Source organism: Paroedura picta, chromosome 14, assembly GCF_049243985.1.
Source record: "Paroedura picta isolate Pp20150507F chromosome 14, Ppicta_v3.0, whole genome shotgun sequence".
In the NCBI taxonomy this organism is placed as follows: Eukaryota; Metazoa; Chordata; class Lepidosauria; order Squamata; family Gekkonidae; genus Paroedura; species Paroedura picta.
The window spans coordinates 29,551,449-29,568,105 of record NC_135382.1 but is presented as its reverse complement, the minus strand read 5'-3'; the positions used below and the strand labels follow the sequence as shown (position 1 = coordinate 29,568,105).

At 43.7% G+C, this 16,657-nt stretch overlaps 1 long non-coding RNA gene across 1 annotated transcript in view; it reads right to left on the bottom strand.

Annotated features, from left to right (window-relative positions):
* LOC143824061 (uncharacterized) overlaps positions 1 to 13,680 on the bottom strand; it is a 29,016-nt gene extending 15,336 nt beyond the window's left edge. Inside the window, exons 1-2 of the long non-coding RNA XR_013226675.1 lie at positions 13,608 to 13,680; positions 13,293 to 13,440 (exon numbers count right to left, since the gene is read on the bottom strand). This is a non-coding gene — a long non-coding RNA (uncharacterized LOC143824061). The remainder of the gene's footprint in view (positions 1 to 13,292; positions 13,441 to 13,607) is intronic.
* Between the last annotated feature and the right edge of the window lie 2,977 nt (positions 13,681 to 16,657).

Genomic DNA, 16,657 nt, shown 5'->3' with positions numbered 1-16,657 from the left:
GACCACTCAGCTTTGTTCCTGAGAGCCAGTTTGGTGTAGTGGTTAGGCGTGCAGACCTCTAATCTGGCATGCCAGGTTCGATTTTGCGCTCCCCCACATGCAGCCAGCTGGGTGGCCTTGGGCTCACCACAGCACTGATAAAACTGTTCTGACTGAGCAGTGATATCAGTGCTTTCTCAGCCTCACTCACCCCACAGGGTGTCTGTTGTGGGGAGAGGAAAGGGAAGGTGACTGTAAGCCACTTTGAGTCTCCTTCGGGTGGGGAAAAGTGGCATATAAGAACCAACTCTTCTTCTTCTACATGGGCTCCAGAACCCCTCTCCCTGGAGATCCATCCATTGACCACACTGGTGTTGGATAGGTGAACCCCTAGATGGCTCTACCCCTAGATGGGGTCCACTGTGCACATCCCTTTCCAGATGTATGTCCTCTGAAAATGGCAAAGGTAGTCTGGAGGTGGAAGGAATGAACAAACGAGAAAGTGGGTCAAGGTGTTGACACTGTTTATCTCAATATCTTGATTGTCATTCAGAGGAATTCCACAGGTCTTGTGCTTTAGATTTTTAGAAGTAATGGAGATTTTTGGAGTCGGATGTATGTCAGAACATTCTGAAATAGTTTTCAGCATGGCACTACTTGGACCCCAACAATTCAGGCAGTGGGTGAAGAAGGGCATGTTTGAAGGTGAGGAGCTATGGGGAATCAAACAGGTGGAGGAGGGGGGAATCAGACCCGGTTCTCCAGATTAGAGTCCACTGCTCTTAACCACTACACCACACTGGCTCTCTACCAGAGACTCCACCCTAAAGGTGGCAGTCATAGGAACAGCCTAGGCCTTTAAATAACAGTAGAGGTTTTCCATGTGTAAGTTGAACAAAAGGTTGAGATGAATTCATTATGGAAACATTAGTTCATGGATGTTTTTGTTCTTTCATGGAACGCATTATTACTGAGTTATAAGTAGTACTTGTGTCTTACATACCCTTTTAAAATTAATTGGAAATGGTGCTATTTTTCCAATTGATTTTGCTGTCATTTGTATAACTATGCTTATGGGAATGTGAATTTAACTGTACGAGAACATTTATTAACTTGTTATTTCTAGGTTTCTTACTTCCTCTCTCTCTCCAAGTGCCTCTTCACTAGACTTATTAGCCTGATGTAAATAAATAAAAATAAAATAAAACATTTAAAAAATGGACTGGAATGCCAGTGCAGATGATACACTAATGAGGGGAGGAGGGGGGGTGGCACAGAGTAGAAGGACCAATCTCAATGCGGGCAGTGGAGGACTGGCCTCGCAGATGTGTGAAAAGGGCAGGGACAAAAACTCCTACAGACTTTTTATGCTTTTTAATTAACTTTGGCTTGGGGGTGAAGAAAGGGGAAATACCACCACAAAAGCACTCTTAAAAATCCTGGAGAAACAGCAAACAGAATGTGAACTGAATGCTGAAGAGTGGGAAATCAATGCAGAACCCCAGTGGACATCCACTTGAAAAGTGAACTGAAATGCAGAAAGAAAGAAGAAAAAAAACCCTACACTGTGAAAGTGAAGGAAAATATTAGTGTAGAAAAGGCCAAAGTTTGAATCCAGAGGCACCTTTAAGATCCACAAAGTTTTATTCACAGTATAAGCTCTTGTGTGCATGCATATTTCGTCAGGTATCTGAAGTCCTGGCTTTCCTCCACCAAATTGGAATAGAAGGTGTTTCGGAAGCCCACCGGAAGAATCATTGTTTTGTCTTTGGGGAGCTATCCTAGGCAGACGCTGGGCTTACAGTCTGCAAATATTTTCAGATTGGCTGCAGATCACTATGGTGGCTATGCGATGGTGGCAGCCATTCTATGGTGGCACTAGCCACCAGTTCTCAGAATTCTAGTTTTCACAGGCTCAGCAAGATTGGAAACAGTATTGAGCTAGATGGATCAGTAGTCTATATAGCACCATCGTGACTCAGCAGCAGAGTACCTGCTTTGCATAAAGAAGGACCCAGATTAATTTCCTGGAATCTGTAGCTGAGATGCCAGGTTAGCAGATACTGGGCCAAAGTTTGATCAACTCAGGACTTCAGAAGAATGCCATCAGTTGCTGATCGTTCCATGATCTGTTTTGGTGCAAGGTAATTTCATATGATCCTTTGTGATGAATAAAATAATGCTTGATTATATGGCTAAATGTGTAAATTACTACCATTCCTCCTATCTCATTGGTTAGAGTTAATGTTCCTTTGATATTAGGGTTATTTTAATCTCCAGTTCTCCAGACTTTTTTCTTCTGGATTTCCCATCGCTGCTGAACTTGAATTCTGAGCACGCTCCTGAATGTTGTATACAGAACTTTGATTAAAGCTCTATGGCTGGCCAAGTCTATCAAGCAGAGGATTATGGCTTATGTGAAGTCTCAATTGTAATGGAATCATAAACTATGAAGAAAACACCTACATACTCTTGTGGAAGGCTTATAAATCTTGCAGCCCCTATCAGTAGGAAAACCGGAAGGAAATGCAATACATGTCAGAAGGTATTTCTTCCTACTTACGCCATGCATGCTGTAGCCCCCATGAATCTCGGAGCCAGATCATCTTTTTTCTTAATATTTGTAACATTATGGTTAAAATGTCAGACCAGGGAGAGTTGGGTTCAGGTCTCTGCTTGGGCTGGACATGAGTCTGATCCACCCAATAGTGTAGGAAGGGAGAAAAAAGGAAGTGACGGTTCCCCACTTCAACACTGGGCCCAGCTGAGCTGGAACTACGCAGAGCTTTCCCCAGGACAGGCTGTCATGGAGAGGGATGGAGTGAAAACTGAAGACTGGGGGCTGATAAAGGTTGGGAAGGAAAGGAAAAAGCAGAGAAATAGGAGATGTTGATAGGATCTGCCAATGAAGGGGAAGAGGGAAATAAGGAAATAGTGGGAGAAGGGGAATGGACTGCCCCTGCTTGCACACATATATTATGCACTGACAGCACGAAGCAGGAAAGCAAGACAAGGGAAGAGCTTTCAGAATTAAAATGCAAAACATAAAGGAAAGCCAAAGAACAGATGCACGGAAGCACCATGATCCATCACATTATGAGTGCTTGACAAAGACATAATGTTGTCCCCCACAAAGGTTTTCAGAAATGTTCAAGGTTGTGCCAGAGAATTAACTGAGCAAAAAGACAATAGGACAAGGTTAGCAACAATGCACTACAACAATTGCTTAATGTACGACTGTCAGGAGCATATGGAAAGGAACCAAGGGGAGAGAGACCTCGAATGAGAATCCTTATAAAAATTAATTAAAAATAAAATCGGCCCTCTTTGCTTCTTTAACCACGTCGGAGGGTTGAGACTGAGACGGCTGCTGTTAAATCAAATCTCTCAAGGTAAATCCCGAAAGCATAGTATTGAACCGAAATTATTTGATGTTGGAAAGCTGGAAAGGAGCCAAAAGGAAGGATTATGCTCTATTTCCCCCCTTGACTTAAAAAATACACATTCAAAAGGGACCGGAATTGTGGCTTAGGCAAAAAGCTGCATCTTGAAGCAATGCTGAACTCCCATGAAAAAAACCTACCAGTCTGTGCTCTTTATGTATCATAAGGTTGCCAAATCTGGGATGGGAGATTCCTGGATATTTGGGGGTGGAGCATAGGTAGGGCGAGCTTTTGGGAGGAGAAGACCTCAGCAGGAGTCCACCCTCCACCCAGACCACATCACTCCAAATGTTACAGAAGGGAAGCATATGACTTGGTTGACTTCATGGTCCCTCAGAATGACCAGGGTCCCCAGAATTTTTGTCCCCCTTTCCCCCCACTCTCAGTAACATGACTTGAACCAAGTCATTCTCTTGTCGCCCAATTGTCCTCACAGGGTTGTTCCGAGAAGAAAACAGGGAAGGGACAAACTATGAATCCTGCCTAGACCTCCATGAAGAAAGGGTGGAATATAAATATGGCAGAGATGGGGAATGGACTGAAAGGGATGGATAGATGGCAGGGTCACCAACCTCCTGATGGAGTTCTAAATCCTCCAGATTTAATCTCCAGGTGACAGATCTTTTCCTGTAGAAAAAATGGCTGCTGTGGGGTGTGGAGACCATGGCACATCCTACTGAGGAACTGCCATTCCTTTCCAGGCTCCACCCTCAAAATCTCCAGGTATTTTCCAACAAAACTGGCAGGTGCCTAGAGATCTCCCAGTATTACAAGGGCTCTCCCAGAATTAGAACTCCTCCTGAGACTATAGAGACCTGTTCCCTGGGAGAAGCCAGCTGTGTTTTCTCCATGGAATTAGACTCAGCTGAGCAGAGCCAGTTCTAGATTTTGCAAGGCCCTGGGCCAAAAATTCCCAGAATCCCACTTCCCATGCACTCACACATTTATCTTACCACCTGCCTGTGCATCCATCCGTACCTGAGGCACAAGTTCTCCTGCTGCCCATCCTCAGGGCCAGCTGCCCTGATTGCAGCCTTTTCCTGATGGTGCTGGACAGTGTGAGAACCTGGACATAAGGATGGGGAAGCATTTGCAAACAAACATCTGCAAACAAACTGCAGTGTCAGTGGGTCTTTCCAGAAGCCCGGTGCCCCATTAGCTGCCCCACCTGAGCATATGCTGACACCAGCCCTGCCGCTGTGGTCCCTCTTGTTTCCAACGTCTGATGTCTTCAGCTAGGCTTTCTCAACCAGGGTTTGATGAAATCCTGGGGTTTCTTGATGGCCTTGGAAGGGTTCCCTGAATGGGTGGGAGTTAGTACTTTTTAAATATATTTTTTTTCAAATTTGTTAAACACTTATCAGGTGATATGGCCATATATATGGTCATGTTGACCTGTGTGTCCCAAAATGGCCAATGATGGGCCTGAAGGGGGTAGGAAGGGGAGTGGCCTCAGGTGGACATGGACATGGCTATGATTCTCAACCTTATTCTGCATGATTGAGCCATTTCTGGGGTTTCTCGAAGCCTGAGGGATGATTCAGGGGGTTCTCAGTAGATAAAAATTTGAGAAGGGCTGTCTTAAGCTAAGCCAAAGTGATGCACATGAAAGCCAGGTGAGTCTTTGCAGTAACAATTCACAGAGGATGGCCATCCACTTGCAAAACCCCATCTTCTGCTAAACTTTATTGGGCAGGTTATTCAAAAAGCAGCAGGAGTCATAGAGTGGGATCACACCATGTTTGGATTTTCTTCCACTGGTGAGCACCAAGCCCTCTTCCTCCCCCTGTTGTTTTTTTTCTGTCCACACCTTCTTTCCTCATCCGTGTGCTCTCAATGGTCACTTTCCCCCTTTAAAAAAAATGCAAACAGTACACCGAGTCAGCCAGCATTTAAAAAGCCAGCCAATTAAAATGCACGCAAGCCCATCAGTGAGGAAGCATTCAAAATGTAGGAGGGAACTGTAGAGGGAAATCGCAGGTTGACAAACTGTAGGGCTGGCGATGCAGTGAGTAGGCTTAATTGAAACTGTACAGGTTGCTAATGAGACAAATCTAATCCTGAAAGTATTTTCTTCCATTAAGCATCACTTCAAAATAATTAGGAAACTCTAATCAATGAGCTGTCTGAGTACAGCATCCAGAAAACAAATTGCTTCGACAGTTCCAAAGTTGTAGCAGTCGGAAGCGGATGGCCCCCTTACTGATGGCCAACCGGTGAGCTGGCTGCCTTAGACAGGCATTGTGACCTGGATCTGGGAGGGCTGGATCTGGGAGACACAGGTTTGAATCCCCTTTCAGCTATGGAAGTTGGTGGCCTAGCCTTGGCCCAGTCAAAAATTCTCAGCCTAACCTTTATCCCTAGGTTGTTGTGAATATAAAACGAAGGCAGGGACCCATTCCAGGCCCCACCTGCCTGCCACTGATCACCTGACTTGTGGGGTGGTGGGAGGAAAAGAGGGAGAATCCTCCCTAGTGCAGGGATGTGTTTACATGCATCCCATGTGACCCAGAAGTGACACTATCATTGGGGATGAAAGCACAGTATTTTGGCAAAGACTTTATGGTAGAAGTCAAATGTACCATAGAGTTTTCTGCCTAAATACCATATCACTTCCAGAGCACATGGCCAGTGATATAGACACATTGTAGGTTGGACAAGCCTCCCTGCTGCTCCCCTCTCCATCTTCTACCAGAGAGGACAATGTAAGATGCTTTTGGGTCTCCACTGGGGACAAAGTAGGGTTTAAGAAAAAGAAGAAGAGTTGGTTTTTATATGCTGCTTTTCCCTATCCGAAGGAGTCTCAAAGCAGCTTACAATCTCCTTCCCTTTCCTCTCCCCACAACAGACACCCTGTGAGGTGGGTGAGGCTGAGAGAGCCCCAATATTCCTGCTCAGTCAGAACATCTCTATCAGTGCTGTGGTGAGCCCAAGATCACCCAGATGGCTGCATGCGGAGGAGAAGGAGGAAATCAAACCCAGCTCACCAGAATAGAAGTCCGCGCTCCAAACCACCACACCAAGCTGAATTTAATAACACAAATACTGAGATAAAGGGAAGCACATGCCTGTGCCATTTCTTGTTCATTTACAAGACATCGAAAGCCACATCAACATTTCTGAAAAGAAATGGCTCTGGGTCAGCCAACAAACTTCTCTGGTAGAGGTGGGATTTGAACCTGGATCTCTGAGATCCTCGTCTCACCACTATACCACACTGCCACTCCATTTCTTTCCTTCAATGCCAACAAGAGTTAGAAAGGAATGTGGTTATGGTGCCAGGTGGAACTCTTCAGCTTTCAGGGTTGCCACCCTCCAGATGGGGCCTGGAGATCTCCTGCTATTACTACTGATCTCCAGATAACCAAGATCAGTTCCCCTAGAAAAAAAATGGTTGCTTTGGGAGATGGATTTTAGGGCATTCTACCCTGCTAAGGTTCATCTTCTCTCCAAAGCCTCTCTTCTCCAGGTTCCACCTTCCAAATCTCCAGGTATTTTTCAACCCAGAACTGGCAGCAGTAGATGAAAACATAATTGGACCAAAGAGAAGTAAAAACTGAATTCTTACTGCAGCTTAGTTTTAATGAAAATGAAATCTGGGCTAGACTTGGCCACTGCCATGTTGGGGGTGCATATATGGATCTCCTCTCCCAGCATGACTGCAAAGCTGTGCTCTCTCCACCACCAGAACTGACCCCATGCTGTGACAGTAGGATATGTTTTAATACGGTAATAAAAGTCTTTGCTTAGGTTAAGATCTTTTCAATCTTCAGGCTTCAAATTGCTGAAAAGCAGTTTCCACTGAGAGAAGCATTTCCTTATTGATTTATCATTCCCCTCAGAATCTTCACCTATCTTGGAGAATTCCTTCACGCGGGCTCTTTTATAACACACAATAACTTGTTTATGTCATGTACAATGTGAGGAAAGTTTCAGTTAGAATAGTTTTTTTTTTAAAGAAAAACCTGTGAGATGAACTGAGAGTTTATAAACAGCAGGTCATTGAGTGGGGAATGTTTTTTTGTCCACCACTGATAAAATATAGAGAGCAACGTAGCTGTTTTACAGAAATCCAACGAATCTGAATCTGGCTTTCTCCAGGTTTGCCATGTTACACAGTCTTTTCTTCCTAACACCTAAATAATAGGTTTTGTAAAACAAAAGTCAGTAGCAACTTAAGACAAAGACATTTTTACGGACAGTTTTTGAGTCATAAAGGTTAGATTTGTCAGAGAGAAGAAGAAGAAGAAGAAGAAGAAGAAGAAGAAGAAGAAGAAGAAGAAGAAGAAAAGAGCTGTTTTTATACCCCACTTTTCACTACCTGATCATGTCTCAAAATGGCTTACAAATGCCTTTCCCTACAGCAGACACCTTGTGAGGTAGGTGGGGCTGAGAGAGCTCTGAAAGAAGCTGCTCTAACAGGACCGTGACTGGCCCAAGGTCACACAGCTGTCTACATGTGGAGGAGTGGGCAATCAAACCTGGCCCTCAAGATCAGAGTCCACCATTCTTTAACTACCACGCACACTTCTAGGCAGTGGCTAGAGATCTTCCAGAATTACAAAGTAAAAGAGATCAGTTCCTCTGGAGAAAATGGTTGCTTGAGAAGGTGGACTCTATAACACTCGATCCCACAGCCTTTCTTTCCTCTCACAACTCTCACAACTTTCCTTTCTTTGATCTCATAACTCCGGCCTCCCCAGGCTCCACCCCTTGAATCCTGAGCGTCAAGTACAGGAAAGCTTCTGCCACAATAAATCTTCTGGTCTGGAACCATGCAGTCCTAAACAAAATTCCACCCTTCTAAACTGATTGATTTCAAGGGGCTTAGGAAAGTATAACTCCGTTTAGGGCTGCAAGGTTCAAGCCTAATAGGATCCCAAAGACCAACAAGATTTCCAAGGGTGAGCTTTCAAAGGGTTGAGGCTCCCTTTGTCAATTCTGTGTAAGAGTGTGCTTTCAAATTCCACCAGGTTTCTCCATCCTTTTTGCCTTGGGAATATATTCTTTTGGAATCCAGACTTTGTGTACTCTTATTCACAATGGTTTTATTGGAAATAATTTAAATAAATATCTCTTCAGTTGTAAAAAGGCTTTCCCAAAGATTATTGGAAAGAACTATAGTTTAAAGCAGGGGTAGTCAAACTGCGGCCCTCTAGATGTCCATGGACTACAATTTCCATGAGCCCCTGCCAGCAAATGACTCCCCCTGGTTTAAATTTTCAAGATCAAAATTTCTTTAAATATATATATATATATATATATATTTAGAATGTACAATAAGCAGTTCCCTTGCAGCAAGCCCCTTAAAAAAAAAGAGCCAGAGATTCAGATTGTGTTTTATACAGTAATTCTGATACGTGCCGTGGCTCTTTTAAGACTATTAGGTCTTTGGCAGCATCTTGAATTCATGTGCTCAATTCAAACAGAGAAGTCTATTGTTTTAGCGCAATTAGCAGCAGCACTTAGTAGAGAGACGGCAACATGCTGGAAAATTAGTCGAGAATTTAACCTTCAAATGGAAAAAACAAAACAAAACACGAGTCTTTTAGATTTGGTTTTAATCAGCTTAGGCAGCCATACATGATTTCAGAAGCACAATTGCCAAGTTTTTTTTTTTTTTTTTTACCATTTCTCTTGAGATTAGCACAAAAATGCCTTTTTTTTTTCTTTTTCTGCAGGGCTATTTCATGAATATGATTCCGAAGATATTTATTATCTCGCGATGTGGCAGGGGTTTTTAATGATTCTCGTTTCCATTTGCTAAGTGGATGCGTAACATGATTAACAGGGAAGTCTTTTCTTTGTGGCTCTTGGAACAAAGGACCCATCTTTCCCTACGCAACATGGCAATGTGCCTAAGGTGCCTATTCTCTGCTTGGAACTTTCGTGCAGATCCATATGATGGGCTCAGGGTTTCATCCTGGTGGAGGGCTTTGAAGGCTGGGCTGCTGGGATCCTTAATTATGCATCTGAATAGCCACAAATCAAATTCAAAGTGTTTCTCTTTCTCTCTTTTTGTTTGAAGTACGGTTGCCAGCTCCCACTTGGGAAAGGCCTGGAGATTCAAGAAAAATGGGCGAGGGAAAGAAGGAAGAGCTAGGGAAAGAAGGGAGAGCAAGGCTAGGGAAAGAAGGGAGAGCAAAGATAGTGGTGGAATATGTATGTGGAAAGATTCTCATAGGTTTTTAATTGTGAACCATATCTCCCAAGAAAATAAAGATATAAAGCTACAGTAGAGCAGGGTTTTCCAGGCAGTGTATTGAGCTACAGAAGTGTGCCCTGAGAGCTCCTCAGAGGTACCATGGCATGGGGTGATTCCAAAATGGCGGCCACACAGGGTCTGCAGCCATCATCACAGTAGCACTGCTTCTTCCCCTGGGCTGAGGTAAGCTGGCCCGGTGAGTCTTCTGTTGGGCATCAGGGCCATCTTGAGTGGGGAATGCATTTGAGAACCAAGCTGGGGAGACCAATTAACCCCACTTGGGCAGGATTAGCAACTCAATTTTCCAGCCTTGAAAACTTTTTTTTTGAAGATTTCGTTTAGCTGTAATTATCGAAAATAAGCCTCAAACTGGCAGCCATGCTGCTGTTAGTCACAGTAGAAAGACGGTATTTGGCAACACTGAAGTGCTGAAGGCTTTCCTGAATAAAGACGTTGATGACTCTGCCAACAATGTTTTGCTGATTGCCGATGATACAGGATTATTTGAGTTGTTCAGGAGGGGGGGGGCATATTTTTATTTTGTTTTATTTGCTTATGGGGCATTGCAGGCAAAGTGTGGTGGGGTGATAAGAATGGGGGGGCTGATTTTAATGTTTATTTGCATTTTTATTTTAATTTGCATACAGGGGCATGGCAGGGGTCATGGCCCACTGACATGTCTTCCATGGTACCTCAAGGCCTGACAAAGATTTCAGATGAGCCTCCATGGTCAAAAGGTTGAAAAAGGCTGCTGTAGAGCTCTAAGAGCCAGTTTGGTGTAGTGGTTAGGAGTGCGGACTTCTAATCTGGCATGCCGGGTTCGATTCTGCACTCCCCCACATGCAGCCAGCTGGGTGACCTTGGGCTCACCACGGCACTGATAAAACTGTTCTGACCGAGCAGTGATATCAGCACTCTCTCAGCCTCACCCACCCCACAGGGTGTCTGTTGTGGGGAGAGGAAAGGGAATGCGACTGTAAGCCGCTTTGAGGCTCCTTCGGGTAGGGAAAAGCGGCATATAAGAACCAACTCTTCTTCTTCTTCTAAGTACCTGTAGTTCGAACGTAGGATTTGATGTTGAGCAGTCAGAAATCGGTCGCATTTTTCTGATGTGATATTCCCCTTGTGTAAATATATCCCTGTAGTTATCCTCTTGTAACTGAAATGTTCAGGAATAGTTTTGCCATATAATATGCTGTTGGTTTTTAGGCTTCCAACCTCCTGGTGTACTGTGGAGATCCCTCAGAATTACAACAGACTATAAAAAAATCAGTTCCCCTGAAGAAAATGGCAGCTTCAGAGGGTGGCATGTATGGCACTATGCCCCCACTGAAATCCCTCCCACCCCCAAACCCAACCCTGTCCAGGGTCAACCCCCAAATCTCCAGAAAATTCCCAAACCCAGAGTTGGCAATCCTTGAGTTTATGATGGGAAAACCTATTACTGGATAATATTGATAGTCCACCACTAAGATGCTGGTAACACTCAGCTCTAGCTTGTGGTTCCAACACAAAAGCTGGGACTTGATGACATTTTACAGCCTGAAGACTAAGAAATCATGATGTACATTTTTAAAAAGTTCATTTCCTGATGCAAAAACATTGAGACAGGACCCTCCCATCCATTAGCATTGTGGAATTTCAGAGCTGCTATGCAGAGGCAAGCAATGGTAAATAACCTCTGTTTTTTGTTTAGAAAATCCTACAGAGTTGCAAAAAATGGGCAGTGACCCAATAGCATTTTGTACCACCATGCCCTAATTCAGTGAGAACCTCATAATGTTGATTGATTGATTGATTGATTGATTGATTGATTGATTGATTGATTGATTGATTCATTCATTCATTCATTCATTCATTCATTCATTCATATCCTGCCCTTCCTGGTATTGCTGGCTCGGGGCGGCTTACAGCATGAACATAAAAACACATACAATACATTTATAAACAGTTATGAAATTGAAAATCATCTAAAAACAGTCAATAAACTGTCTGGGCAGATTAAAACAAAGAGCGACTTGATTTTTGGTTTTTCAGGAGGGGGTATATAGGGAGCCCAGTGGTGTTTAGTTGAGTCATCTAGATGTTTATGGGATCCAACCAAATTCCTGGTAGAAGAGCTCCATTTTGTAGACCCTGTGGAACTGGACCAGTTCTGTCTGGGCCCACAGCGTTTCCAGGAGCTCATTCTATGAGGTTGGGACCAGGACGGAAAAGATCCCACAAGACTATAGCTTTGTCCATAAGGAAAGATTTCCATTAAGTACCCTTCTCTCAGGGTATGACTGGAACACTAATAAGCTTGCAGAATTAAAAGGGGGGGGGGGGAAACCCTCAATGTTGCATGCTTAAGGACGTTGTCTCATTTCCCCCTCTCCTGGAGTTCCCTTTCTTTACAAATGAAAGAGAGCTGCCACTCTTAACTCCTGCAAGAGTGGTTGTTAACTATATGGAAATGGTCTCAAGCAGTAGGTCAATTAATTACAGCATTTTAACGCTTCCCCATCTACAGCGGCAATTAATTTAACTACATTTCGGTAGATTTCTTCCTCCTGATGTATCAGTTAAAAAAAATCAGGGCAACTCTAGGCAGATAATGTGGTTTTTATTGTACATGGCAGCTTTTCCAAAGATCATGCATATTTTTTTGTCTTTAATAAATGTTGAGACATGGCTGCAATGGTAATAGAAGGAAGTGGAACAGAGCAGACGGCACAAATGGAAATGGATCTAGCATGTAATACCTCTGGAAGTAAGGATTTAAAGATGTCTCAGTAATAGATCCAATTCTTTAAAACAGGGCCCATTCTGCACACATTGGATAATGCACTTTCACTGTCCTTTTGCAGCTGGATTTTCCTGTGTGGAATAGGAAAATCTACTTCTAAAGTGCATTGAAAGCACATTATCCAACAAGTACAGAATGGAGCCTGATTACCATCTTGTTGGCAGACATTGTAAAATGAGTGGCATGGAAGAGTCAGTATTTGAACCCCAGTCTCCCAGTTTTCAGTGCAGGGTTGCAACAACTATACCACACTGATGCTCCTCCTGTCCAATAGCCTGTCCAATACACCATGCTCATCCTAGCCTGTGGCTTCCCTGCTTAGAGCCTCTCCTTTTCCTTCCATTCCAGACCACCAGGCAGAGGCAGGCTATGGCAAACTACCTTTAAATGTCTCTTGTTAGGAAAACCTTATGAAAACCCATAAGTTGACTGCGATTTGACAGTACAACTTCCCGTGTCACAGTAAAAGTTCCTGCATAAAAGAACATTTGAAAAGAGCTCTAGAAGACTGCTAAAGAAGGTGCCCTGAGTACTCCAAGTAGCAATCCATCTCAAAGAACTGACACCCACCACCAGGGGTAGTCAAACTGTGGCCCTCCAGATGTCCATGGACTACAACTCCCATGAGCCCCTGTTAGTGAACGCTGGCAGAGGCTCATGGGAATTCTAGTCCATGGACCTCTGGAGGGCTGCAGTTTGACTAACCCTGCAGAAATTGCTGATGCAATACGCATCTTGAGGGTGTGTCCAACAAGGCCTGCCTTGCCAGATTAGGAGCCGCCGGCCTTAACCAATATACCAACCTGACTCTAGTCCTGGAAGCAAACAGAAATCCAACAGAGGTGTTTTAAAAAAAGGTTAAATGTGCAGGACTCACCTGATGTTTTGCACCACTTGCAGTTTCTGAGTTATTTTCAGCTCCGCAGGAGATTGTTTTCTTTTGTTTGCTGTCAACTCATAACCCACTTAGGGTGACCTTGTAGGGTTTTTCAAGGCAAGAGATGTTCAGAGGTGATTTCCACTGCCTGTCTCCACAAAGAAGAAGAAGAGTTGCTTTTTATGCCCCACATTTCACTGCCCGAAGGAATCTCAAAGCAGTTTACAATTGTCTTCCCTTCCTCTCCCCTCAACAGACACTCGATAAGGTAGACCCTGGTATTCCTTGGTGTTCTCCCATTTACATACCACATACCAAAGGACTTCGTTTCTTTCTTTTCTTTACATAAGCCTCATTTTGTTCGCTGCCTTTCTAAATGGATTTGTCTGCTAGGCTCTTGTTTAGCTTAGCTTTTCCATACCGTATTAACTCATCGAATCCGGCATAATACATACGTTTGACATTAGGGGGGGAAATAGAATTATTCTCGTTTCATTTTCTTGGAGAAACTTCAAGGGAGCTGTCTTAATGTGTACCCTAATAACAAGATAGAAAACAATGTTCAGCTTTGAGGAATGTCCATTTTTACAGCATGGTTTTTGGTGTTTGTTTACTCAGAAATGAATTGTGTTAATTTTGAAAAGATTTGAGCCAAGAAGACAAAAGGTTGGATCCTATGACTCTTCTGCCAAGTTTTTCTTCCACAGAAAAAGACTTCTTTCAATGTTTTTCTTTATCAGAAATAAAAGCTTACGCCTTGAATAAATCTTTGTTGGTCTTAACCGTGCTCCTGGACTCTGATTCTGTTGGAGGAAGTCTATCTTTTGAAGGGAAATTTGCAGAAACCATTCATGGGACCCCGTTTTGTAGAGGGGAGCCATTGAGTATTTGTGTTTGCAATGAGAACAACTGTGAATCTAGTTTGTCCTCTTCAAGGTTATAACATCAAGTTACAGACACATGCAATGTCATGAATTCCATGCCTTCAACAAGTAATAGTTTGGAGATGAAATGAGAACATAGAGCATGGTGACATCATGAGTCAAGACTATTAACCTGTTGTCTGTGATGAGCATTGGCTCTCCAAAATCATTCCCAGCCAAATAGCATGAGATTCTGTTCAACTGGAAATGGTAGAATCTTGGACTTTCTGTATGCAGATCATGTGCTTTATGACTAGGAAAGTCAGGGACACCTTGGCAGGTGACCTTCCATCCCCTGTCAGCTCTTCCCCATGTCACTCAGATGGGTTCTGGGGAACAAATGCCATTATGAGCAGCAGCATGGTGTCGTGATAGTGCTGGTAGTGACATCATTGGTTAAGCAACTCTCTAGCATGTGTGAAAAACTCTATGGCTAAATCATACAGTTTTAGGTAGTTAGAGCATGATCCCTGTGTGATGATGTCACTTCCAGGTCACTTCAAAGTAGCATCACTGTATAGTCCTTGATATCATGGTATTGCCAGCAAGCCTTCCCCCCCGCCCCCCATAAATCTTCTACTGGTGAACCTCCTAGAGCTGGCAACATTAGTAACTTCCCTACTTGCTCCTGAAAAATGGTAAGAACTGATGCCCTTCCAACCTGAAGGCAACAAAAAACCACTCGCTTCATAAGTGAAATGGGACAACTTCCCTAGGAGTGGTTTAAGGATTCACAGGGCCCATAGCACCAGAGACATTTTAAGGATTTGTGTGACCCTCGCAGAGTACTGTTGTGGCAGGAGCAGCCAGACTGGGGCAGAGGGGAACCCCCCCCCCCCTTACACACACAAACAGTGGAAAGGGGTGTTACTCCGAGTGCCTCGAAAAGGGAAAAGGAGGGAGGAGAAAGGCTACAGCCATGATTCATGGGGGAAAACCACTGTGTGGGCCCCCTGGAAGTACAGGGCCCATAGCACATGCTACCTGTATGGATAAACCAGCCCTGGGCTCTCCTCTAACTTTATGGAACTGCTGAATTATTATCAGTTTTTGACCATCAAAGGGCCAAGTTTATGAAAAAAGGAAAAGAAAAAGACATTTTGCAGGGTCCTGGAAGGGAAGAACAAAAATCAGTAGATATTACGTAGAAGGGCTAATGAAGTGAACTCTGATTTGACCTGAATGGGACTTAACAAGAGGCAAAAGACAGCTGTGCTTTGGATCAATTAACGCGGATGGCAGAGAGGTCAAGCAGTTTACAGCAGGCTAGATGGGACGATAATGGCACTTCTAACTAGGACATTTCAGTTTCTACGCTGTAGGGAGAAAAGCCAAATCTTGGAGAAATTATCACAGAAACGGCCACATGGTACAGTGTGCCAATTTGCAGTGGTGGAAACCGGTTTGGGAAGAGACTGAAAGGTGGATATGAGTTCCAAAATATTTGTTCTCTGAAGTATTATAATCTAGCTCTTCCTTATTATGGGGTCGTTCACCAAGATGTGTTTTCAACCCTACATATGCCAAGAAAATGGGACGTTATCCTTTCTGTGCTGAGAAATGTAGGGCACCCGCTGCTTATGGGCCAGATTTATCAACAGCGTAGCGCTTTGAAAGCTGATGAGATGGCACCAGGAATGATTTTGGCCCAGTGACCTTAATCAAACTAAATAAGTTGAAAGGGGTCAGGACAGGAGGAGGGCAGTGAGCACTTAGTCTCTGCATAGTAAGATCATTATAAAGTATTATGGGATTTAGGCCTTTCACGAAACAGACAACCTCCCAGTGTATATGGGTTCATGGGCATATAGTTGGATCTTACCAGCTTTTCCATGTGTATAAGAGGGAGGAAGGGCTTATTTTGATCATTAATGGAGTGAAGGCTTGCCAACTCCAGATTGGGAAATACCTGGAGACTTGGAGGTAGAGCCTAGAGAGGGGACAGTCTTAAGCAGGGTATAATTCCATAATGACAATCTCCAAAGCTGCCATTTTCTCCACCCCCCACAGGGAAACTGATCCCTGTCATCTGGATATCAGTTGTATACCCAGAACAAGTCCAGGCCTTATCTGACAGTTGTCAGCTCTAGCAGGGGATCATGAGACACACATGGACAAAAAGCTACATGGGATGGAAACCAAAGCGAAGAGGGGAATTCATCCCGCACCAGTGAAAAAGCTGGTAAATTTTTAAACCAGTTCTTCATTACTGACAGAGGCAGAAAGCATCGTATTTAATGGAAAAGATTTCCATCATGATCCTGAGCTAGTGAACTACGAGGAAAGAAATGTGCCCTGTAAACAGAAACTAAACTAAGACTTACTAAGGAGACATCAGGAAGCTCTGCTTGCAGGAATGCTTGCCACCTTCTCTTCAGTTGCACCAAAAGCCATCACAGAAAAGAAATCACCCTTAATAGGTTGGCTCTTCCCTGCATAGCT